This window comes from Diaphorina citri, unplaced genomic scaffold (assembly GCF_000475195.1).
Source record: "Diaphorina citri unplaced genomic scaffold, Diaci psyllid genome assembly version 1.1 scaffold239, whole genome shotgun sequence".
NCBI classification, from domain to species: domain Eukaryota; kingdom Metazoa; phylum Arthropoda; class Insecta; order Hemiptera; family Psyllidae; genus Diaphorina; species Diaphorina citri.
Window position 1 is genome coordinate 128,812 of NW_007377676.1, and position 27,342 is coordinate 156,153.

The 27,342-nt window shown below is 35.4% G+C and overlaps 1 protein-coding gene across 1 annotated transcript in view; it reads right to left on the reverse strand.

Annotated features, from left to right (window-relative positions):
* LOC103506496 (probable serine/threonine-protein kinase DDB_G0282963) overlaps positions 1–27,342 on the reverse strand; it is a 118,625-nt gene that overhangs the window by 76,911 nt on the left and 14,372 nt on the right. Inside the window, exon 2 of the mRNA XM_026821541.1 lies at positions 15,603–15,692. The gene's annotated coding sequence lies outside the window, so the exon portion shown is untranslated. The remainder of the gene's footprint in view (positions 1–15,602; positions 15,693–27,342) is intronic.

Consider the following 27,342-nt stretch of genomic DNA (forward strand, 5'->3'; position numbering starts at 1 on the left):
AGTTCCTCATTACTCATTATTAACATTAACGTGTTAAAAGAACGAAACATGTTCTTGAGGTGTCTTTTTTGCATGAAGATAACATGACCATAGCATGGAATATAGTTTTATTATGGCAAGTCGCTGAACCAAAACAACAGTTACATTACCTTTAATATGCATACGTTTTCTTTCATCTCACAGAATAGACGCAGGGTTATGGATAACATTGATGCCACTATCCGCGAAACCACGGTCAATGCTATGGTATGCGTATCCATCATCATTGTTCGTTCACCTAGATGGAAAATTTAGCTAGGTTTCCTGGTTAGGCAAGAAATTCATTTACCTACTCTGCAGAAAGGGAAAGAAGGAAGAAGGAGTAACTTAGGATAAGGATGATGATTGATGTTCATAGACGTACATAAAAAGTATACAAATATTGAACTCATATTGGCATGGAAAAGCTCTCAAATGTCATGAAGTGAGCAATTGTGTTGTTAAATCCCCCTTGAGGTCGAGAATTTTCATAACACTATGGATGTTAATATTTACGAGTATTGACCCTAAGACAAGATAAATATCTAAGGTATTCAAAACTTTAACGGGTCCGCAAAATGTCAAAGTTTAAAAGGCGCGGTAAAGCTCAAGCTTTTTCAAAGCTTCGAAAGAATCAGGAATGCAGTTTTTTTTATTGGTCGGAACAGAATGAGAGCATGACATGCACCTCACAAACCACGTGACTTGAACTTGGGAATGAACTTTCTTTTCGATCCGCGTCGACTAAAGCCCTTATATGAAAAGAGGTCGTGTTCTGTTTCTAATGACTTCTTTGAAAAGAGTTTTTACATTCAGAATTATTTATTCAGAATTTACTGAAGGCTCAATTTAAGTATATACCTTTGTTACTTTACCTGTAATGAAGACTAATGTTTCAATTACTACTGGTACCTAGTGTTACAAACTTACAAAGTTTAAATTTCAATACTTCCATACCTACTTCCTCTTTACCAAACGTAATACAAAATGTGTCCCAGAGAAAGCTACATTTACTTTCCTCTTGTTATTCACCGAAGTCATATTGTAATTTATAATTAGGACGTTAATGACTCTCAGAGATTCCCTAATGAGTCATATTGATTTTGTACGCGTCGACTAAAGCCCTTATATGAAAAGAGATCGTGTTCTGTTTCTAATGACTTCTTTAAAAAGAGTTTTTATATTCAGAATTATTTATTCAGAGTTTACTGAAGGCTCAATTTAAGTATATACCTTCGTTACTTTACCTGTAATGAAGACTAATGTTTTAATTACTATTGGTACCTAGTGTTACAAACTTGCAAAGTTTAAATTTCAATACTTCCATACCTACTTCCTCTTTACCAAACGTAATACAAAATGTGTCCCAGAGTAAGAAATCTGTTTCTATATTTTTCTACGTAAAAAAAGCAAATTAAGCATTGAAACAATACCTTTGAAACCTACATTAACAAGTTTGCGACTCTCATTTCCAACTTGGTCATGCTCTCACTTTTAAAAAGTTTGAAGAGATATATCTCCTTCAAAAGAAACACCGCTCATTGGCAATGTCAGACTGGTGACAGTGTTAGGTAATGCTTTCATCCAAATTATATAGATCATTGTTGTTCTTCAAATGATAATTATTTAATAGGTCGTAATTATGAAGATAACAATGCAAAGAAATTAGAATGACAACGCGACCAGGTACAGCGATCGGTGTGTGAACGTCAAGAAATGGAACGTCAAATTTTTAAGTGAATCGGGGCTAAAAATTTATACTAAAGACTGCCTTCTTCTGAATGGCCCTTTAACACCCCCTTTCCCGGAAGACTTTGTCAGATTTGCCAAATCAAATTGGAGAAAACCCTTCGTAATCCGTAGATAGTAGACTCAACTTGCTTAAAAAATAGTTGTTTTGTGATACTGACACGAAACTGCTACAAGAAACACGTGTCAACGAGAGACTGGGTGTTTGAAAACTATTGCAACCATGTTGATTTTTCATATTCTCGATGAAATTTTTATTAAAATTTACAATGAAATTGAAAGTGGCAGGATTACTGTCCAGGCAATTTGGTTTGTTCGCTGTATCCGTGGTTTGTTTGTGTATCCATGGTTTGTTTGCTGTATCCATGGTTTGTTCGCGGAATCAGGAAAGACTGCTAGCATAAAAGGATTTTTCAGACTAACAAAAAACCATATTCTCTTTTTCTCGGTTTCAGATTTTCGCTTTACAAGAAGGAACCAACAAGTGCGCCAACAAAACCCTATGTTCCTACCTGTGTTTCGCCAAACAGGATAAAGGCTATACGTGTGCATGTCCTGATGGTATGATAGAGATGAATGGCGACTGCTACTGTGCGGCCAACGTGAAGGCTTTTGTTAATGGTGAGTAAACTGTCTGTCTGTGCCTCTGTGGAGGAGTCTTTACCACCGTGGAAAGAATTTTTTAGATGAAAATATTTAGGAGGTAAATTAGCTCTTTATACTAGCTCTTGACTTTGTATTGAATATGTTTTTTTTCAAATTAAATTATTAAATTGATCCCAAGGGCAAGGTACACCTGATACTCTAGTCTTGTCTTGATTTTAAATCATTACATGAAAGTAAAATCAAATCAAGAATGATAATAAACTGAATATTGAACAAATTAGGTAGGTACATAGGTACTGATTTTCTCTAATCACGATCGAATAAACTACGGGCTAAAAAATTCCCGGAGGGACGGGCCCAGCTTGTTCCTGGTCAGAATCAAACCAAGTTATTAAACCTTGGATTGAGATTAAAAAAAAAAAAACTAACCGTAATATTATAAAAGTAAATATTAAATATGAATATGAGCGTACATGAAGATAACATGACCATAGCATGGAATATAGTTTTATTATGGCAAGTCGCTGAACCAAAACAACAGTTACATTACCTTTAATATGCATACGTTTTCTTTCATCTCACAGAATAGACGCAGGGTTATGGATAACATTGATGCCACTATCCGCGAAACCACGGTCAATGCTATGGTATGCGTATCCATCATCATTGTTCGTTCACCTAGATGGAAAATTTAGCTAGGTTTCCTGGTTAGGCAAGAAATTCATTTACCTACTCTGCAGAAAGGGAAAGAAGGAAGAAGGAGTACGAGTAACTTAGGATAAGGATGATGTTCATAGACGTACATAAAAAGTATACATATATTGAACTCATATTGGCATGGAAAAGCTCTCAAATGTCATGAAGTGAGCAATAATTGTGTTGTTAAATCCCCCTTGAGATCGAGAATTTTCATAACACTATGGATGTTAATATTTACGAGTATTGACCCTAAGACAAGATAAATATCTAAGGTATTCAAAACTTTAATGCAATTTATAATTATTCAAATTATTTAAAATTGAAAAACTATTGATAGGTACTGAGATTGTACTAATCATAAAACCTATAGGTTATAGATTCCAGCATCTAAATTTCATATGTTTGGTAAGTTGGTATATCATGTTTTTGACTGAAAGAAGATGCACAACTTAAAGGTTACTACGATTATATTGATTAATCTCTAACTACAAGATGAGAAAAATTACACAAATAGAGAAAAAAATATTCGAGAATCTGTTCTAACCTAAATAAGAAAATTGAAGTTTCAAACTCGATTTGGAAACGTGTAAACATAGAAGTAGAAATGGAAGTAGGTATAAGTATGAATGTATGATGGCAAATCATAATAATTATCATTAGACAAGACACTGTTTCAAGCTAACCAAGCAATGATCAGAATCAGGATTTTGCCATCAATTTCGAGAATCTGTTCTAACCTAAATAAGAAAATTGAAGTTTCAACCTCGATTTGGAAACGTGTAAACATTGAAGTAGAAATGGAAGTAGGTATAAGTATGATGGCAAATCATAATAATTATCATTAGACAAGACACTGTTTCAAGCTAACCAAGCAATGATCAGAATCAGGATTTTGCCATCACGTACGCTTTATAAAATGAATGAAGGAAATCGCATTTCGTACTCCTATTAATTCCAACAGAAAATAACTTCTAAACCAGAACTCTCTCGGATGAGTCGTAGAAACGGATAACTGGAGAATCACGCACGGATTAGAGTTGAACGAGATGAAAATATCGTTCGTAAAAGTTACAAGAAGTGTGGCAGAAAAACAAATCCATTTGCATAGTTTCCAAGAACTGCCTTGTAGTCTTTTCAACTGATTGGGAGTAATGTCGTTAGGATGTTCAAAATAAGATACTGAACTTTTCAGTAGAAGAATTGGTCGCAGGAAGACAGGACTCTCATGGATGGGATAAAATAGGGAAGGACTGTCAAGGAAAAGATAACTTGGAGAATGGAGGCCAAGATCAAGATGAAGAAAGATAATTATTTATACAATGGCTTAAAGAGGCACCTGCGTTCCATCCGACACTATTCAACGGAGACACTGGAAGATATTGCTAATATACTTTTCTCTCATACAACTGTTTAGAAAACTGACGACAGTTGATGTTACGAGACAGATTATTATTATCTATGAGAAACAGCTTGGTGATAACATTTGCATTCGTAAAATATACATGTATTGTGTCAAGACTAACATGCATTAAGTAGGTGAATCAAATGTATCAACTGATCTCGATGGAGAAAATGTAGAAATAGACATTGTGGAAGAATTTTGTGAAATCTGTGACGTCTGATGGAGAGTTAGAAATAGACAGGTGAGACGTTTGTCTTCATGATATTTTGAAATCCCTACATTTAGAAACCAATATATCATTCTTAGATGTCAATATTATAGATATTGTGGAAATAAATCTACTAATACACAAAGAAAGCCGCCTTATTTAGCCCTTGGCGCAGTGGGACTTCTAACGCCTGAGCCTCTTCATGTTATTCAACTTTTGGAACTGTCTAACTGTCAAAAAGTTTGCGCTAGTGCTGAAGTTCAGTTAAACTTGGAGTTATAAACCAGGCAATAAAATTAAACTTAACTTCTTTTATAACTCATATTTCCAAAGGTTGTAGATGGCAAGATTCCTTACTTTTTTCCTCAGTAGAACCAAAAACAGTTAACAGTCTACAGTTATCTTCGTCAGAGAACACACAATAGAGATAAACGGAATTAAAACAATTTGGCATACAATGACACCTACGTATTACGTGCAAGATAGATGAGATTCGACCGAAGTACCTACTCACAAATTATCTGTGAAGATAGCTATATTCTACAATCAGTTATCAGTTCCAGAGAGTTACTCCATATTCACGCAATAGGTGCTAATATAGCGATAATAAAACTGATGTAATTGTTTACAATGTAAACCTACTCATTCGACACTGTGAAGATTTTTATTTTCCATATTATATTTAGGTTGAAAGGATTTTATGATACGATTGAGTATCATTGTAATATCTTGCCAATAGAGGAGATTGTTCTTGTTTGAGTTTAAGTTGTAATATTTTATTTCAACTTGTTTGTTTTCATACATACATACCTAATAGCATCCCTAAAAATATTGTTTTTTTACCCTTATGCCAATTTTTATTCCCATTTAAAAGTCAGCCGAGTTTGTCCACTCGGCCATATTTCGGAATTCCTTGTTTTATTACCATTTGACTTATGGTGTTGCATACCCTTCAATACCTCTCATACAAGTCATAAAAACAACCATAAGTTACAAATTTGACGTCTATAAATAGAGATGTGAAACATTTAGCTCACACAGCTGACACTTTTCGAACAATACTTGAAAAAAAAAAAAAAAAACTCGAACAAATAGCCTACATGGAGTAATTCATCTGCATTCACACATAATTTGAATATTGTTTGTACCTCGCCTGTCACACACGAAACAATACGTAAATATGAACAAAAGTTGTACAATCTCAGAAGTTCGTAAGTTATTTCTAGCACTTTGTTGTTCGCGGTATCCGCGGTTTGTTCGCGGTGTCCGCGGTTTGTTCGCGATATCCGCGGTTTGTTCGTGGTATCCGTGGTTTGTTCGCTGTATCCGCGGTTTGTTCGCGGTATCCGCGGTTTGTTCGCGGTATCCGCGGTTTATTCGCGGTATCCGATGTTTGTTCGCGGTATCCGCGGTTTGTTCGCGGTGTCCGCGGTTTGTTCGCGATATCCGCGGTTTGTTCGCGGTATCCGCGGTTTGTTCGTGGTATCCGCGGTTTGTTCGCTGTATCCGTGGTTTGTTTGCTGTATCCATGGTTTGTTTGCTGTATCCATGGTTTGTTCGCGGAATCAGGAAAGACTGCTAGCATAAAAGGATTTTTCAGACTAACAAAAAACCATATTCTCTTCTTCTCGGTTTCAGATTTTCGCTTTACAGGAAGAAACCAACAAGTGCGCCAACAAAACCCTATGTCCCTATCTGTGTTTCGCCAAACAGGATAAAGGCTATACGTGTGCATGTCCTGATGGTATGATAGAGATGAATGGCAACTGCTACTGTGCGGCCAACTTGAAACCTTTTGTTAATGGTGAGTAAACTGTCTGTCTGTGCCTTTGTGGAGGAGTCTTTACCACTGTGGAAAGAATTTTTTAGATGAAAATATTTAGGAGGTAAATTAGCTCTTTATATTAGCTCTTGACTTTGTATTGAATATGGTTTCTTCAAATTAAATTGATCCCAAGGGCAAGGTACACCTGATACTCTAGTCTTGTCTTGATTTTAAATCATTATATGAAAGTAAAATCAAATCAAGAATGATAATAAACTGAATATTGAACAAATTAGGTAGGTACATAGGTACTGATTTTCTCTAATCACGATCGAATAAACTACGGGCTAAAAAATTCCCGGAGGGACGGGCCCAGCTTGTTCCTGGTCAGAATCAAACCAAGTTATTAAACCTTGGATTGAGATTAAAAAAAAAAAAACTAACCGTAATATTATAAAAGTAAATATTAAATATGAATATGAGCGTACATGAAGATAACATGACCATAGCATGGAATATAGTTTTATTATGGCAAGTCGCTGAACCAAAACAACAGTTACATTACCTTTAATATGCATACGTTTTCTTTCATCTCACAGAATAGACGCAGGGTTATGGATAACATTGATGCCACTATCCGCGAAACCACGGTCAATGCTATGGTATGCGTATCCATCATCATTGTTCGTTCACCTAGATGGAAAATTTAGCTAGGTTTCCTGGTTAGGCAAGAAATTCATTTACCTACTCTGCAGAAAGGGAAAGAAGGAAGAAGGAGTACGAGTAACTTAGGATAAGGATGATGTTCATAGACGTACATAAAAAGTATACATATATTGAACTCATATTGGCATGGAAAAGCTCTCAAATGTCATGAAGTGAGCAATAATTGTGTTGTTAAATCCCCCTTGAGATCGAGAATTTTCATAACACTATGGATGTTAATATTTACGAGTATTGACCCTAAGACAAGATAAATATCTAAGGTATTCAAAACTTTAATGCAATTTATAATTATTCAAATTATTTAAAATTGAAAAACTATTGATAGGTACTGAGATTGTACTAATCATAAAACCTATAGGTTATAGATTCCAGCATCTAAATTTCATATGTTTGGTAAGTTGGTATATCATGTTTTTGACTGAAAGAAGATGCACAACTTAAAGGTTACTACGATTATATTGATTAATCTCTAACTACAAGATGAGAAAAATTACACAAATAGAGAAAAAAATATTCGAGAATCTGTTCTAACCTAAATAAGAAAATTGAAGTTTCAACCTCGATTTGGAAACGTGTAAACATTGAAGTAGAAATGGAAGTAGGTATAAGTATGATGGCAAATCATAATAATTATCATTAGACAAGACACTGTTTCAAGCTAACCAAGCAATGATCAGAATCAGGATTTTGCCATCACGTACGCTTTATAAAATGAATGAAGGAAATCGCATTTCGTACTCCTATTAATTCCAACAGAAAATAACTTCTAAACCAGAACTCTCTCGGATGAGTCGTAGAAACGGATAACTGGAGAATCACGCACGGATTAGAGTTGAACGAGATGAAAATATCGTTCGTAAAAGTTACAAGAAGTGTGGCAGAAAAACAAATCCATTTGCATAGTTTCCAAGAACTGCCTTGTAGTCTTTTCAACTGATTGGGAGTAATGTCGTTAGGATGTTCAAAATAAGATACTGAACTTTTCAGTAGAAGAATTGGTCGCAGGAAGACAGGACTCTCATGGATGGGATAAAATAGGGAAGGACTGTCAAGGAAAAGATAACTTGGAGAATGGAGGCCAAGATCAAGATGAAGAAAGATAATTATTTATACAATGGCTTAAAGAGGCACCTGCGTTCCATCCGACACTATTCAACGGAGACACTGGAAGATATTGCTAATATACTTTTCTCTCATACAACTGTTTAGAAAACTGACGACAGTTGATGTTACGAGACAGATTATTATTATCTATGAGAAACAGCTTGGTGATAACATTTGCATTCGTAAAATATACATGTGTCAAGACTAACATGCATTAAGTAGGTGAATCAAATGTATCAACTGATCTCGATGGAGAAAATGTAGAAATAGACATTGTGGAAGAATTTTGTGAAATCTGTGACGTCTGATGGAGAGTTAGAAATAGACAGGTGAGACGTTTGTCTTCATGATATTTTGAAATCCCTACATTTAGAAACCAATATATCATTCTTAGATGTCAATATTATAGATATTGTGGAAATAAATCTACTAATACACAAAGAAAGCCGCCTTATTTAGCCCTTGGCGCAGTGGGACTTCTAACGCCTGAGCCTCTTCATGTTATTCAACTTTTGGAACTGTCTAACTGTCAAAAAGTTTGCGCTAGTGCTGAAGTTCAGTTAAACTTGGAGTTATAAACCAGGCAATAAAATTAAACTTAACTTCTTTTATAACTCATATTTCCAAAGGTTGTAGATGGCAAGATTCCTTACTTTTTTCCTCAGTAGAACCAAAAACAGTTAACAGTCTACAGTTATCTTCGTCAGAGAACACACAATAGAGATAAACGGAATTAAAACAATTTGGCATACAATGACACCTACGTATTACGTGCAAGATAGATGAGATTCGACCGAAGTACTGAGTTATAAACCAGGGAATAAAATTAAACTTAACTTTTATAACTCATATTTCCAAAGGTTGTAGATGGCAAGATTCCTTACTTTTTTCCTCAGTAGAACCAAAAACAGTTAACGGTCTACAGTTCTCATCTTCGTCAGAGAACAAACAATAGAGATAAACGGAATTAAAACAATTTGGCATACAATGACACCTACGTATTACGTGCAAGATAGATGAGATTCGACCGAAGTACCTACTCACAAATTATCTGTGAAGATAGCTATATTCTACAATCAGTTATCAGTTCCAGAGAGTTACTCCATATTCACGCAATAGGTGCTAATATAGCGATAATAAAACTGATGTAATTGTTTACAATGTAAACCTACTCATTCGACACTGTGAAGATTTTTATTTTCCATATTATATTTAGGTTGAAAGGATTTTATGATACGATTGAGTATCATTGTAATATCTTGCCAATAGAGGAGATTGTTCTTGTTTGAGTTTAAGTTGTAATATTTTATTTCAACTTGTTTGTTTTCATACATACATACCTAATAGCATCCCTAAAAATATTGTTTTTTTACCCTTATGCCAATTTTTATTCCCATTTAAAAGTCAGCCGAGTTTGTCCACTCGGCCATATTTCGGAATTCCTTGTTTTATTACCATTTGACTTATGGTGTTGCATACCCGTCAATACCTCTCATACAAGTCATAAAAACAACCATAAGTTACAAATTTGACGTCTATAAATAGAGATGTGAAACATTTAGCTCACACAGCTGACACTTTTCGAACAATACTTGAAAAAAAAAAAAAAAAACTCGAACAAATAGCCTACATGGAGTAATTCATCTGCATTCACACATAATTTGAATATTGTTTGTACCTCGCCTGTCACACACGAAACAATACGTAAATATGAACAAAAGTTGTACAATCTCAGAAGTTCGTAAGTTATTTCTAGCACTTTGTTATTGTGGCAGTGATTTCCAACAGAGATGCCAAGGGTTTACCCTTAGGAGCCACGAGATTCTAGAGAATTACCTACAAAATTTGAAAAAAAAAAAAAAAAAAAAACCTTTGAGATCAATGGATTAGTGCAGGCAGCAGGAATGACGATAACTTTCTTATTATTTGCTTTTTTGGGGGGGGGGGGGGAGGGTCTTATAGAACAGGGTGGTTGCTAGGGTGCCACCAAAAGGTTTGTTGCCAAAAAGGGGTGCCGGAAGGCCAAAAAAAGTTGAAAACCACTGTTCTGCACTGTCGAAACATTAGCGATATGTGTACATACTCTAAATATGTCAAATATACTCTACATTCTAGGTGTATTAGTTTTCTTTAGGATAGAACAAAATTCACAGCATAACATTGAAACAAAAGAACATAATCTGACGATACACCTGACACTGGAGCGACATAAACATCGTGTATTGTCTGAATTCAAAACATTAATTTGAAAGTCAATCTGCTATTGTTTATCATTGCTATGTTAGATTAACTTGCTTGTAAGTTCACTTGGAATTTTCTCTGGCACTGAGAAATGAATTGAAAATATAGGTCGGCTAAACCGAATAAATAATAATTTACAAGCAATGCTATTGGGTCAGAGCTCGAATAAAAGAATGGGACCCAGACCTGGGGCTGTCTTTCATAGAGCCTTTTATTGATATAAGTAGGTCTCATAAGCTTTTAAGATCGAGAATATAATGAGCAAGTTATCCCAATACTGTCCGAATGGAACTGAAAAGTCTAATAAATAAATAAAAAGTCTCTTAACCCCAAAAAAAATGTTAAGCAGGATTAAGCAATCGCTATATTTTGCAAGGGATCAGTTCCTAAGGTCTCTCTTATCATAATGGGAGCAATAAATTAAGATCGAGAATATAATGAGCAAGATATCCCAATACTGTCCGAATGAGACTGGAAAGTCTAATAAATAAATAAAAAGTCTCTTAACCCCAAAAAAATGTTAAGCAGGATTAAGCAATCGCTATATTTTGCAAGGGATCAGTTCCTAAGGTCTCTCTTATCATAATGGGAGCAATAAAGATAACATATTCGTGAGTACTTGTATTAGATAATAACGTAGAGTGTTCGCATGTGCACCCTACCCAGAAATAAAACGATGTACCACTCCCTAAATTTACAAATAAACCTCTCAGATTTGAAGGTGACAGTAGTGAATCAAATTATAAACAAAGGTACGTAAATAAAGTTTTGATGTTGTTTACCCAATTTTAGTACCAACATATGGGTTTTTTATATTCATAGTTTTGCTGTTGAAAACTAGGCAACTAGCTAGTTTCTTGATACAGAGGAATACATGATAAATATCTAGCTGAAGAGTCCACCAAGTTATTGAAAATAAGAAAAGAAAAATCGAATCAACAGATGTAATTGGAGCTTGAAGGATAGAGTTCTATGAGCCATGTGCCCAGTGCTCCAAAATCTTCTGAGTAATCTTCTCCTAAGTAAATCTGTGAGCCAAAAGAGTATTATGCATCAAATAGAACTATTCCCGAAGATAGTGCAGAGCACCACGAAAGATCTTACCAAAAGAATTAGCCTTAATTGATAGGATAACCCTGACACATATAAAAGCAATGTGATGGTTCATACGTCATGTGGATCTATTAAAATAGATTTTAAAGAAATAGATAATACAGCAGTCTAATTCTCTAATGACTGGCAGGTAGCTATCACTGTAGATACCTATACCATTTCAGGAGAAAAACAATCTACCTAACTTTGTGATAGGATATTTCAGTGTTTTTACTGTGAATATTCAATCCAAGCAAGTCCCCGGAGTTAAGTCTTAGCTTAGTATTCTTTTCTGTAGTAAAATTAAATCAATCAATTTAAAAAGAAAACTCAATTCCTACTCAGTGGTTACCACCATTATGTAAACTACTCTTACCCGTCAATTCATAGAAGAAGAAAGGTTGTTTTGCTAGTTCCCCGAAGATAGAAAACAAGAAAAAGATATTTTCACGATCTGGTCAGTGAAAGTATTCAATCCAAGCATGTCCCTGGAGTTAAGTCTTGGCTTAGTATTCTTTTCTGTAGTAAAATTAAATCAATCAATTTAAAAAGAAAACTCAATTCCTACTCAGTGGTTACCCCAATTATGTAAACTACTCTTACCGCTCAATTCATAGAAGAAGAAAGGTTGTTTTGCTAGTTCCCCGAAGATAGAAAACAAGAAAAAGATATTTTCACGATCTGGTCAGTGAAATCAAGTATGGGATGGAAAATGGACAGTTGAATTGCCATAATAAGACGACGGGAAAAGTAGATACCAAGGTCAAGTTGCACCCCAGGCTATAGTGTCAAATGTAAGGCAGAAATCCTCCGAGTAAGTTCAAGTTCAGAAAATGGACAGTTGAATTGCCATAATAAGATGACGGGAAAAGTAGATACCAAGGTCAAGTTGCACCCCAGGCTATAGTGTCAAATGTAAGGCAGAAATCCTCCGAGTAAGTTCAAGTTCTTTTACCAGTAAACTTGTGGAAATCGAAAACTTTTCCTCCCATAATCGTACTGCCCATTTGGTTACATAAAACTCAAATAATAGGTTGGTAATAATTCCATTTATTACACTTAGGTAAGTATAGAACGTTATTTATTTAACAACAGGTGGTGATTAACTGTTACGGTTTTCTATTGGTAATAGATTATTACTGCACTTAGTACAAAGCTCAATTAAGTAATTATGCCAAAGTGTAGCATATCTGATACAACCTGAATGTTGCAGCTCTGGGTAGGGTATTGAACAAACAACATTTCTTGTGGATTTTACACCAACTCGTTTTTATTACAAGAAACGAGAATAAAATTGAAACGTAGGTATAAACTGTACAAATAAGATTGAGTGCTAAACAATTATCTATATTGGTACCTAGACTGACTGCCAAGGAAAATGGACTTTTCAGTCTTATCAGGGTAGTCTAGCCTACTCGTACTTGTATTCCACAAGATCGAATCCAATTGAGAACAAAAAAAAAAAAAGTTAGCAGCCAAATTTTCTTTGAACCTCAATGCCCATTTTGACAAAGAACGTCATTTTCCAGCATAAGATTTTGGTATGGTATCTACTAGTGACCGTATACTATAACCGGTTGATGATCAAAAGATTTTCCATTCAAACATCCAGATTCGCTCGTCTTCAAACAAATTTCAAATAGAATCATCAAGTGCTATTATGCTGCTTTGTAGTTGTGATCAAATCTAATTGAATCGTCACGCCAGAGAGTGAATTTTCTTTCAATTACCTACAGAAAGGAAGCCATGGCGACCTCTAAAAATTGTAAAACAAACAGCGACGGTACTGGGTCAGCATTGTATTTGTCCTAGTAATATATTCTTTCGAATAGAATCTTTAATATTCTGGCTTGGAAAGTGAATGTATGTTCATTATTTTTCGTCTGGCATTGTTTTTTCCATTTTTCCTTGCATAGAAGATCATTTTCTTAGTAAATAGGGACTTTCATTGTGTTAAGGAAATGAGGCTAATAAGATGGCCGCTGAACTCTTGGTATGAAGAAGAACCGCAATGCTCATTTCATCTTGAGGAGAAAAAAAAAAAAAAACACAAGAAAATATCCTAGTAGGCAATAGTTTGTGAGAAAGTGTGAAACATTTGAAATGTTAGGTTTGAGTTATGCCAACAGATGAGCTATGTCTGAGATGAGCTCTAAATTTTCAACGCTTGAAATAGTGAGGGTACCAACTTTGCTCCTATTGTAGTTTTTGCCCAACATAATATCATGTGTACAAATATTATCTTGTATTTCAGCAGAGAGAATGTAAACGCTTGACCCAGGAAAGTGGAGATTTGGAGATAGTACAATAGCAGTAGTTACCGTAATTTTATTTTGGTTGTATACGTAGGTAGATAGGTAAGTACCTTTTGAAAATTGCCTGTTTGTTTAAAAAACTAGATGATTCTTCTTCTACCACACATATGTACCTACATACCTCCATTACATTTTTTACCCAGACAGATACACATGGGTACCTAATAACTTTACTAATATCTGTGTAATTTTATTCGTGATTTGGACAAGGTCAAAACATTGATAGAACACTCGTTATCAAAGAAGGACAAGACGTGAATGTAAAACGTCAAAAATCACCAAACTTTCCGGCCCATGATGGCCGATCAACAATTTGGGTCCGCAAAATGTCAAAGTTTAAAAGGCGCGGTAAAGCTTAAGCTTTTTCAAAGCTTCGAAAGAATCAGGAATGCAGTTTTTTTATTGGTCGGAACAGAATGAGAGCATGACATGCACCTCACAAACCACGTGACTTGAACTTGGGAATGAACTTTCTTTTCGATATTTCTTCTCAGATATTGGATACTTGTAGAGAACTAGACTTGGTCTGGTAATATATTTTGGTCTAATCTTTGGACTCGAGCGTGTTTTGGTCAAATATCTGGGGAATGGCATCGCACTTTCAAACTCTACATGTGCTCTGTATTAAACTGGAACTAGAAATTTGCTTTCTTGAAAGAACGCATTCAAGGGCTTGAAAGCATAAGTACGCTTTCCTAATTTCCTAATAGGTACCTAATTTCCTAATCCGTGTCAATGTCTTCACTGAGAGTTTCGGAGATAGGTATGTATAGGTATAACCCTTTATTTCAGAATATTCAGACAGAAGCTGTTGAATTCAACCTGAAATTTAAACTAATAGACGCATTATTTTCAAAATATAAAATAGTAGCTAGGTACCCGAAATAAATCACTCTACTCGGTATTGAATAAAAGATCCAAACAAAATTCCTTTCCTTTTGTCACGAGAGTCCATGATTTAATTTTATTTAAAATCTACTCTGGAATGGGAAACTAACTATGAATCTACTGAAACGGACCTCCGATCTCGCTTACGTTCGTGAGTAAAGATAGAAGGATAGCAATAAAATATTACCTACCTAATAATAGCTACCTACTATGATAAATTGATAGGTATTCGATACGTCCAATTAGAAGCCCATGTTTTTGTTAAGCCAACAATTTTTTGTTTTGGTTTTGAAGAAAAAAAAATCGAAATAATGAGAAACTTTTACCGATTACATAAAAATGAATTGGATTTGGATATTGCTCCAGAAAAGTTTACATCTTGGTAGTCACGAACATGTAAACATAACGAAAATATTGTTTTTTGTTCGATATTTTGGAAGATCTTAAAGCAAGAAATATATGCATGTCTCTAATTAGGCATTATTATCATTCGGCACTCATACAATGACATAACACGGATTGTGCAGAATTCGAAGTCATGTTTCGATATGGAAAAAAATACTGAGCAAAAAATATTAATAACATTAATGACTATTAAATTATAACCTCTAGCGAAGAGAAATTATTGTCGAAAGCGTTTTCTGCCTTTCCCCTGGACTTCTCAGAGCTCCATTATTATGTGATCAAAATATCAAACAAATTATAATCCCATGACACAGCCGGTAATCGAAACCGCGCCTCTCACTTGGTAAGTGCAAAGATGATAAAATTTGAGGTGTCGAAACTTACAGTGGACTTCGTGTCAATCGAATTGAATCGACTAGCTGGTGAAGGTTAATCCACAATGACAGCAAAACTTCCTGACGATAGTTCTGGTATCTGTAAACATCAGAAATGTGATTTCAGTATTTAAAAACATTAAGACAGAACAGAAATATGCATTGTGAATTAAGAAAAAGTAGCACAGTCCATCGGTCGCATGATATTCTACCTGCAGACAACATTCATGCTGATAATCTAACGGGATTTGGGATGTTAATATCAAAGAATGAACATTCGAATTTCAGACAATTACGAACTCGAATAAAATTTAAATGATTTGAATCACAATGTTCAGTTGTGCCGATAAATGACCTACCTATATCCCCCTTTTTCTTCGTCAGATTTGTCGGAGAAGTTAATTTTCAATTGTCAAATACTAACTTCCTTATGCCTTCAAAATGTAAACTATGGTCCTGTTAGGCTGACCAGGTTAGAGTTGCGCCGATAAATGACCTACCTATATTATCCCCCTTCTTCTTCGTCAGATTCGTCGGAGAAGTTAATTTTCAATTGTCAAATACTAACTTCCTTATGCCTTCAAAATGTAAACTATGGTCCTGTTAGGCTGACCAGGTTAGTAGGTAGCAGAAACATTGAAAGGGAAAAGGGTTGTAAGATATGTATTAGCCTGAAGTAGAGAACCTTCAAAATTTGTCTTTTGCAGTACTGACTAGACATTTTACTATAAAATCTATTGTTTTCACCTGCAAGATGCTTTCAAAGTATTTTCAGGTAATGCTTTCTTGCAGACCAGAATCTTACGAAAAAATTGTTGACCATTACTGAGGTCACTTCAGTATGCTTTTTCTATGGAGATTGGTTAGATCACCCTCCATTATAACAAATTTTAGACTAGCAGAACATGACTGGTGTCCTTAACCTTAGGATTATTTGATTTACCTACCTACATTTTGAGCTACCTACCATTATTGGTGGAGACGCCTCAGTCTCCAGAACAGCGCAGTCAAACGAACCTTGACTGATAAGAGTTATAAGACAAAGGGAGTTACTTTAAAAACGTCACTATATTTTACGTCATTATTAGTGGAGACGCCTCAATCTCCAGAACAGCGCAGTCAAACGAACCTTGACTGATAAGAGTTATAAGACAAAGGGAGTTACTTTAAAAACGTCACTATATTTTACGCCTACCTACATTTTGAGCTACCTACAATTGACATAGATCTGAAAATCTCCATTTCAGTACTCAGATCAGCAATTTTTTTTCCATTTAGAAGTGTAATTTGTGTACAACAAGATTTTACAGAAACATGACAGATTCAATTCATTAATGTTGTGGTAGCAAAAGTCATTGAACAAAAAACCAGAACTCTCTAATCACATCCAGGTAACCTTTATGTGATGCAAGAAGTGGAAACGTAATTTGAGATGAGTTGTTGTTACCTTGTGAAAATGATACCAGACTTCGCTCCTATTGTAGTTTTTGCACAACATAATATCATGTGTATAAATATTATCTTGTATTTCAGCAGAGAGAATGTAAACGCTTGACCCAGGAAAGTGGAGATTTGGAGATAGTACAATAGCAGTAGTTACTTCCGAGCTACCTACAATTGACATAGATCTGAAAATCTCCATTTCAGTACTCAGATCAGCAATTTTTTTCCATTTAGAAGTGTAATTTGTGTACAACAAGATTTTACAGAAACATGACAGATTCAATTCATTAATGTTGTGGTAGCAAAAATATTTTACGTTCATCAGTAATGGTTTGGTGTACCAGTACCTATACCACCTAATTATTCCTGCATACTTCTTTTTAATGGTTCTTTGTCTTGAAACGTTCCGTGATTAGGTTGATGACTTGGTTGAGATGGACACTTGTTTGTTTGGTTTGCAATTCCTTGTAATTATATTATTAGCCTTTACATTCACATGTTTTTGTCCCGAGGCTGAATTTGTTTGGTTCTTTCGTTTGTCCGATACTCAACCAGTCCTCGTAAGTTCAGTTAGTTGAATTTCTCAGGAATTTTGAGCTACTAAAAAAAATCCACTTGGGATATTGTTTTGGTCCTTTTTTTTCTTTTTTGCTGCAACAGAAAGACATTGTTTTGTTGTTTTACTGAACGTATATTTACTCATTGATTTAAAAACAATATTGTTGTCCCAATAATGGTATGATTTGTACATCAATTGTGTTGAATGTCAAAGATGATCAAATATTTATAGCTAAATTGTAAACATAAACTGACATGTGTTGCAAAACCCATGTAGTCGAAAAGGTTAAGTTGTCTACCATTGCGATAGCTAAATTGACAGTATTTATGACTCATATCGTTGTGCTGTGTGTGGATTTAGGGAAGCTTCAAAGTTCCTAAAGTTAGTATACCTAATGAATGAATCATGACTGCCCAATGCTGTTTTTTCAGCTTTATGTATTAGGTATGTACTACCTTAATGCTCTTTTTATTTCACTGAATACGCGAATGAATCTCACGTTACTTCAAGTTAGCTAGGTGGTGGGTCAAATGCTAACAGTATTATGCAGTCAGACAATTTAATGTTAATGAATGAATTAGTAATTTAGTAGAGTCCATGAAATTACTACGGTGCTCATTAAATAAAGAATCTAGAGGTTTGTCTTTGCAGGCAATTAAAACTGGCCAGCTGTCCACAATGTGAAGGGAGGCTAGTTTAATTAGGAATCCTCATAGGAATAGGAACTCAATTAGATCATATTTATTAAAGTCGTCATCATTATGTAAATATCATTATGATATTGATTGTTAATTAACGCTCTCGACATGGCGTCAATTTCAGTCAGTATGTTTTGATTAGAAAAGTGAATGGTTTAAAATGGTTTTCAAAGATGTTTCAACAGGATCCCAGCTATAACTAACTACCTTCGTATGCCAAGTCAAACATAATTCAAGCCCGAATCAAGCCTGCCCTGTTTGAAAACAATTTTTTAATCAAGAAGTTTCGAAATTATGATTAATATTTTGTAAGATTCGGTTTTTATTTCTAACAATAGGAGTGACGAATTAAGAATACCCAGGAGTGAAGAGTAGATTGTAAAGTTCAAGTTAGGAAGGGCGTGGAGCGTACTTCTAATGTCGTCAATGATCAGTGACGAAGTGAAGAGATTCATAGAAGTAGAACAGAACAATAGGAGTGACGAATTAAGAATACCCAGGAGTGAAGAGTAGATTATAAAGTTCAAGTTAGGAAGGGCGTGGAGCGTACTTCTAATGTCGTCAATGATCAGTGACGAAGTGAAGAGATTCATAGAAGTAGAACAGAATATATTACCTACCTATGTCCTTATACCTTGTTTATACTGTTAGCACGAGACACACAAAATTCCATCTAGCAAGAACAGGAAAAAACTAGCTGAATTCCGTCGCTTCGCTCCGGAATCCCGCTAGTTCATCCCGAGGCATGGCCAAACTTGTGGAAAAGTATGTATTAGTCTGAAGTAGGTAAATATCTCAACATTGTATGCATAGATACCTACATACCAGTTGAATGTTAAATTGTTATGTCAACTGACAATGAATAAACTACTGCAAACAACAATAACAAAATTACTCGTGAAGCATAATTGTCTGAAATATTGAAGGTCAAACATTGAAGACTTTTCAGTCCTCATTGCTCATAGAGATTCAGGCCGAAAACCATTGGAAATGACTGAGATATTACTTCTTATTTTTACCTCCCAAATGGGATGGTTTTTTGAAATAGGTAACCAAAAAATTCTGAAATCCAGAAATACCATCAGAGCCAGGCCAACATATATTATAGGCAAATCTCTAGCGAAGCACGTAGAAAACAGCTACACCTATTAGTGAAAAGGAGTTTAGTGCAATTACTCGTAGTCATTTATAACTTACAGGAGAAAGGGTAAGTAAACAACTTGAAAGAATTTCGCAGGGAACATAACTTTCAAAATTCAGAAAACTATGTACGATATGATCGCTATTAGGAGTAGAATTTAAGCAGAAAGTACTTAGAGGTGCTCCAAACGAAATATTTTCAAGCGAATAAACCTGAAGTAGGTAAGTATCTCAACATTCTATGCATAGATACCTAGTACCTACATACCAGTTGAATGTTAAATTGTTATGTCAACTGACAATGAATAAACTACTGCAAACAGCAATAACAAAATTACTCGTGAAGCATAATTGTCTGAAATATTGAAGGTCAAAAATTGAAGACTTTTCAGTCCTCATTGCTCATAGAGATTCAGGCCGAAAACCATTGGAAATGACTGAGATATTACTTCTTATTTTTACCTCCCACAAATGGGATGGTTTTTTGAAATAGGTAACCAAAAAATTCTGAAATCCAGAAATACCATCAGAGCCAGGCCAACATATTATAGGCAAATCTCTAGCGAAGCACGTAGAAAACAGCTACCTACACCTATTAGTGAAAAGGATTTTAGTGCAATTACTCGTAGTCATTTATAATTTACAGGAGAAAGGGTAAGTAAACAACTCGAAAGAATTTCGCAGGGAACATAACTTTCGAAATTCAGAAAACTATGTACGATATGATCGCTATTAGGAGTAGAATTTAAGCAGAAAGTACTTAGAGGTGCTCCAAAAGAAATATTTTCAAGCGAATAAATAATTTGTAGGAATTTTTGGATTTTACGAGCAAATAGGTATTTACAAACAGGGTGTTTTAATTGGACGTCAGAATTCATCTTTTCCGGGATAAAAGCTTGTTGTAAGGACAGACAAAAAACAAAATAAAACCTAGTGTTGGACATCCTGTACCGTTCATTCACTGCTCAATGTTTCTAAAAATCTGAATAAGTGTCATTCTAGGATTGAAGGGACTGTCTGGCAATCGTTTGAGTCCGTATAAACCAGTAGACATCTTTGTCTACGTTTGTGTCATTAGAATATTCAGTTTTCACCAGTCAAGTTCAAGACTGACAAACACATACAAAAAAGTCAAGGCTTGATTAACATAAAGTAGGAAATTATTAAGGCAAATTTTGCCTTTATAATTTATTAATGGTCATGTTGAGTGTTTGCAAATGAGGAAATGGACCAGTAACACTCGCAACAGACCAATTTTCGATCTTTTTGATTGGTTTGTCTGAACTTTTTTGTCAACGATCTAATCTGATCTGACCTCAAAAATCGGATATATTAATCTCCAAAAGTATGTATTTTTATTGTGTTAAGAAAGCCATTCTTGATACAATAAATAGGACACACATAAAATACAACAATAAGAGGGTGTTTTGTCACATCCATCATTATTAGTTTTATTAAACATTCTATTGGTATAAAGTTACACGGTTTGGGTCTTTGGAAACACAATGTCAGTGAGCTATGTACTGTAATTACTCATGAGCGAAATGCCTCTTTACTTCTTGGCTCAGGAAAAAAGGGCTGGCAGGATAAACAAGAAATATGTATTCTCTTCCGTTTGTTTCCACTGTTTATAAAAACTTTTGAGCCTTAGATGGATTTCTACAGAGGACATTCAGAAAATTAGTGAAAGAGGAAAAAAGGGCTGGCAGGATAAACAAGAAATACGTATTCTCTTCCGTTTGTTTCCACTGTTTATAAAAACTTTTGAGCCTTAGATGGATTTCTACAGAGGACATTCAGAAAATTAGTGAAAATCTCACTTTTCTCAAGACAATTTTGACTTTTTTTGGCTTTTACCATGCAATTTTAATTATTTTAAACTCAAGGAAAAAGAATTCAGAACCTCTTTGTCGACAGTAAAAAGAGGCTCAAAGCATTCAGCATACAGCACTTCTTCCACAAATCATCAGCCTGAGAATGTGCCAAGCTAATGGCCAAACTGACGATAATTCCATTCTATTCTTACATCAACACCATCCGAAAAATTAATGTGCTACCTGAATGTCTTTCTTAAACAATGGACCTGGAGTGGCAGTGAATTTTGATTAATGCACCTTGAATGAAGAAATGTTCTTACAATAGGGGCAATAATGACTGGAGAATAAATTGCGCTAATGGTCAATTTTATGGATGTAAATGGGATCTGTGAACATTGAACCTAGCAGGAGGGAATTTGACCCTATTTTCGGCGTTTTAGGGTTATAAAGAAGCATAAATTCTGGATATTTTAAAAAGAATACAATGTTCTTACAACAGGGGCAATAATGACTGGAGAATAAATTGCGCTAATGGTCAATTTTATGGATGCAAATGGGATCTGTGAATATTGAACCTAGCAGGAGGGAATTTGACCCTATTTTCGGCGTTTTAGGGTTATAAAGAAGCATAAATTCTGGATATTTTAAAAAGAATATCAGATTTTTTTTTCTTTTTCCTCTTCTTCTCTTTTTCATTGACCTATTTTGTTGACAGATATTTATAACATTACTGTATAAATATGAAAATAAGAGTAGGTATATTTACTATTCTTTCTTTTTACTTTCTATTTATCTTTGAAGTTGGTCACCCCATGTCTTTTTCCTCTTCTTCTCTTTTTCATTGACCTATTTTGTTGACAAATATTTATAACATTATATACTGTATAAATATGAAAATAAGAGTAGGTATATTTACTATTCTTTCTTTTTACTTTCTATTTATCTTTGAAGTTGGTCACCCCATGTCATAGCTGACTGATTGGTGACTTCCGAAAGTGTCTCAAATATTTCAAATTTCTAATACCAACTCAACGGTACACAGTTACAGTCATACGCCGGAAGAAATGATTATTTACCTTATGATTTGTCAACAGTTACCCAGAAGTTTCAAAAAAGAAATTTCAGGTATACCGTACCTTCGGCTGATGTTAATTACAGAATGTCTTAGAGCTTGGTTTCTCTCCAAGCATCAAAGTAAACTTCACTTTAACCGAGTGTTTAACCTAGTCAGGCCTGAATTTGGGTACAGTGAGACCTATAGCACTTTTGGGAGAAGAACAAGTGAAATGTAGAAATAATGAGTCTGTTGATATCGAAGGAACGGATAAAGGATCGGAATAAGACATCCCTATATCCTTCCTTTCCTTGATTTTTTTTCAGGACCCACGTCTTTTGTTCAATAAGTCCTAAGAATAGATCCTTAAAAGGTACAAAGCTTGTGATTCTCCTTACAAGTCTAAAAATTCTCTAATTCCAGAAAACCGGGCCTGAGTTTACTTAGATACCCAGTAACAAAAGTGTCTCAAATATTTCAAATTTCTAATACCAACTCAACGGTACACAGTCATACGCCGGAAGAAACAATTATTTACCTTATGATTTGTCAACAGTTACCCAGAAGTTTCAAAAAAGAAATTTCAGGTATACCGTACCTTCGGCTAATGTTAATTACAGAATGTCTTAGAGCTTGGTTTCTCTCCAAGCATCAAAGTAAACTTCACTTTAACCGAGTGTTTAACCTAGTCAGGCCTGAATTTGGGTACAGTGAGACCTATAGCACTTTTGGGAGAAGAACAAGTGAAATGTAGAAATAATGAGTCTGTTGATATCGAAGGAACGGATAAAGGATCGGAATAAGACATCCCTATATCCTTCCTTTCCTTGATTTTTTTTCAGGACCCACGTCTTTTGTTCAATAAGTCCTAAGAATAGATCCTTAAGAGGTACAAAGCTTGTGATTCTCCTTACAAGTCTAAAAATTCTCTAATTCCAGAAAACCGGGCCTGAGTTTACTTAGATACCCAGTAACCCAAAGGTACATTGTTTTCTGAACAAATTTACCTGCTTTGATGTTCAGAATGCTCAGATCCGAACCAATCTTCTCAGCACTTTCAGAAATTCAAGAAGACAAAAAAAGAAATTAAGGTGGTACATTGTTTTCTGAACAAATTTACTTACCTGCTTTGATGTTCAGAATGCTCAGATCCGAACCAATCTTCTCAGCACTTTCAGAAATTCAAGAAGACAAAAAAAGAAATTAAGATCCGAGAATGCTAGCACCGAAATATAACTATGATGAGTTGATGGCCCGTAATTACGAGTTTATAAGCTTACTTGTATAAACAGTTTTATTTTTATACGTAACTAGCTGAATTCCGTCGCTTCGCTCCGGAATCCCGCTAGTTCATCCCGAGGCATGGCCAAACTTGTGGAAAAGGCATGGCCGAAATTGTAGTTATCAAACTAAAAACATAAACGAAACTCAAATATTAGGCGAGCGAGGAAAAGTTTTCTCTCCCGCAGTCTCTGCACTCTGTGTATTTCTTATGGAGATTTTAGCGATCAAAAATTGATCATATCTCAGGACCGGTTTAGATTTTCGCAAAATCCTTTCTTATTGCACACCCAGACCATAAAAGGAATATTCCTACCAAATTTAAGCTTTCTAGGTGTTGTGGTTCTCGAGATAGAACGATCAGTGTGTGAACTATGAAATGTGAATGAGTGAATGGATCTCGTTCTTATAATAGTCCTATTTGGACAGGATACACAAAATATATTCTAGTCTACATTTTGGAGAGGGCCTTACTTGGTTTCACACCGATCCCCCGTGGTGATATGATTGCACAAGCACACATTATTGGAAGCACATGTCCCGCCATTCTGACATGGGGGAGTACAGGTGAGTGTTGGACACTGCACTGAACTGGCGTTCGCTGAACTGCAGGATTCATTATTGCAGCTCTCTGAAGTACAGTTCACTGGAACAGAGGAAAATATTTAATTCCCGCCACCCATCAGACCGTCCGACAGACCACGGTCTGTCAGACCGCCGCGCGCCGGAATGTGTGTGGCAGAAAAAGCTTCAGGCCCAGATCTCTCAGACGGTCTGACAGACCTAGGTCTCCAGATTTTTCGGCCACACACGTCTAACTTCTAGTTCCCAACATATTTCCTACGCCCATAAATTAAACCTCGTGATTATTACAACGTTGAACTGGCAGACACTTCTGACACTAAAGGGCTTCTATAAAGTTTATCTGGCATATTACACTCAAAGTGTTTCCCATCTATCCAAGTGCCCTTTCCAAACCAATTCGTCTACACTACTCTTTAACAACATATCAGACACCTTAGCTTAGACCTATGGTAATATACGTGTGCACAATTTAAAAACACCTTAGATTAGACCTATGGTAATATACGTACAATTTAAAACAGGTAAGTAGCTATAGATTTCATGCTACAAGCTAAAGTTATCGGGCACGTTAAAATCATTGAAATACCTGGAGGACGCAAAAAAAGGTAGAAAGTTTAGAAGGGGGTTTATCAAAGCGTGCTAGGATAATCATTAAGAGCACGTGACCCCGTGTTTTGTCGGATATGTCCCTTTTCACTTGACTACTTTCTGGGCAGGACTATTAGACCTATGGTAATATACGTGTGCACAATTTAGAAACACCTTAGATTAGACCTATGGTAATAGACGTAAGCACAATTTAAAACAGGTAAGTAGCTATAGATTTCATGCTACAAGCTAAAGTTATCGGGCACGTTAAAATCATTGAAACACCTGGAGGACGCAAAAAAAAGGTAGAAAGTTTAGAAGGGGGTTTCTCGAAGCGTGCTAGGATAATCATTAAGAGCACGTGACCCCGTGTTTTGTCGGATATGTCCCTTTTCACTTGACTACTTTCTGGGCAGGACTGTAAAGACGGAATTTCATACGTGACGGTTCGAGGAACACAGCACCCTTTGTGAAAATTGAACCCTTACTTGTAACCCTTATTATGGTGTTTATTTTATTGTAGTTTTTCCTAACATACCTTCTGACTATACCAGGGTAAAGGGACTTTTTAGTATCATACGGGCAATATGAATAGTTGAATACATGGTATGATCATTGTATAAAAACAACGCAGGCATACTATATTCTACATAAGACTAGGTCTAGGTACATATACCTATTATTATTGTGCGTTTAAATACTTATCGATATCAACAGGATGTGGATTATTTTTCACGAATGCTATTTTTTTAGATACGAGTCAGGTGAAAAATATCGGTCCCCGAGCGTCCAGAGATTTGATAGAAAAAATGCAATCAAGCGGAAAATCTGAATACCTAAGCAGTTTAGCAGGTAGTAGGTATATCGGAGAGAAAAATTCACATCGTCATGTAAAAGTGGTAGATTAGGTACGAATATATTTCCTGTGTACCTGCTTGAATATTCTAGTTGTTTTCTTGGTATTTTGATTGATTTTGTCTATAATCTAATTAATGCCTTAGAAATATTGAATTTGTCAATTATATCCTTGACACAGGATAAGATTTTATTAAACATTCTATTGGTATAAATTTACACGGTTTGGGTCTTTGGAAACACAATGTCAGTGAGCTATGTACTGTAATTACTCATGAGCGAAATGCCTCTTTACTTCTTGGCTCGTTTCTTTTGGAAAAGGATATATTTTAACATGTGTAAGTATGTATAACTTGGCTTTCATGAATAGAGATTCATTACTGAAGCGCTAAAAAAGAAAAAGCGACAGAAACCGAGCTAGAAATTTCATCAGTTAAGCTACTATAAATGGTCAATCCTGAAAAAGGATATATTTTAACATGTGTAAGTATGTATAACTTGGCTTTCATGAATAGACATTCATTACTGAAGCGCTAAAAAAGAAAAAGCGACAGAAACCGAGCTAGAAATTTCATCAGTTAAGCTACTATAAATGGTCAATCCTGCTGTGACTTTTAGGTTCTGCTAGGAGGCTATGACAAACTAGACATTCGAAAACTCCTGTAGAATCACTTGTCACCGTGAAATCGGCTTCGTTCCTGAAGAATAGGCACAGCAAGTGTATGGGAGGCAAAAACTTGATTTTCATAATCACAAATGCTGATCCGCCCATCAATAAATGGGACGTGCCAACATTTTCGTTATAAATCAATGTCGCGAGATGGTAATCTCTGAGCTTCTTCTGAAGAATCTTCAGGCAGATGATGTATCGTCTTACAAGATACAAGTTTCCACTGAGGCTTCTGAGGAGTCATAAAACCAATTTACTCGTGAAGAATCAAGTTTTATTATGATATAAGATGTAATATATTCCATGAGAGCGAATCCTGAGGACCGTCTGACCTTCACTCATGATCGGACTTGAGACAAATAGGTTTCACATGAGACGGATTGGTTGTTCCCAGAGATATAGGACTCCAGAGGATACTTTACCATAGGACATGTGCGGGAAGATGATCTGTCCTGAAAACTTTTAGACAAATAGGAATGTCATTTCCGTTTCCCACAAAAAATCCTTGCAAAATTTTGTTCGTGACAAAAGAATAAAACAAAGGAGCACTCGAAAAAGGTGGCAAATATCTATACTTACATGTCCAAAGTTCATCTTCCAGTTGCGCAGGGTGTCATCACAATTATGTCTTTTGACTCCGAAAATTTTAAGGAGACTCCCTGAGACAGCTAGCTCTATGGATCTTCTAACTTCTAGTTCCCAACACATTTCCTACGCCCATAAATTAAACCTCGTGATTATTACAACGTTGAACTGGCAGACACTTCTGACACTAAAGGGCTTCTATAAAGTTTTTCTCGTATGATCCAAACTTCAAACCCTGTGAGACTTCAGTCAAGTGATAGGTACAAGTACAATTTGGGTTTTAGGACTTGGAGAGATAAGCTGCATTCCATTTGAATAAAATTCAATAACCATCAGAATATCTGGGTACCTGTACCAATTTGGGTTCTCAATGGCCATTGAAATAACCTGGAACAAGATACTAATCTCTGACCAGCACAGCATTACTGTCAATATATAACCTGTTACCTAGTATAAATGACGGTCGTTTGGAACA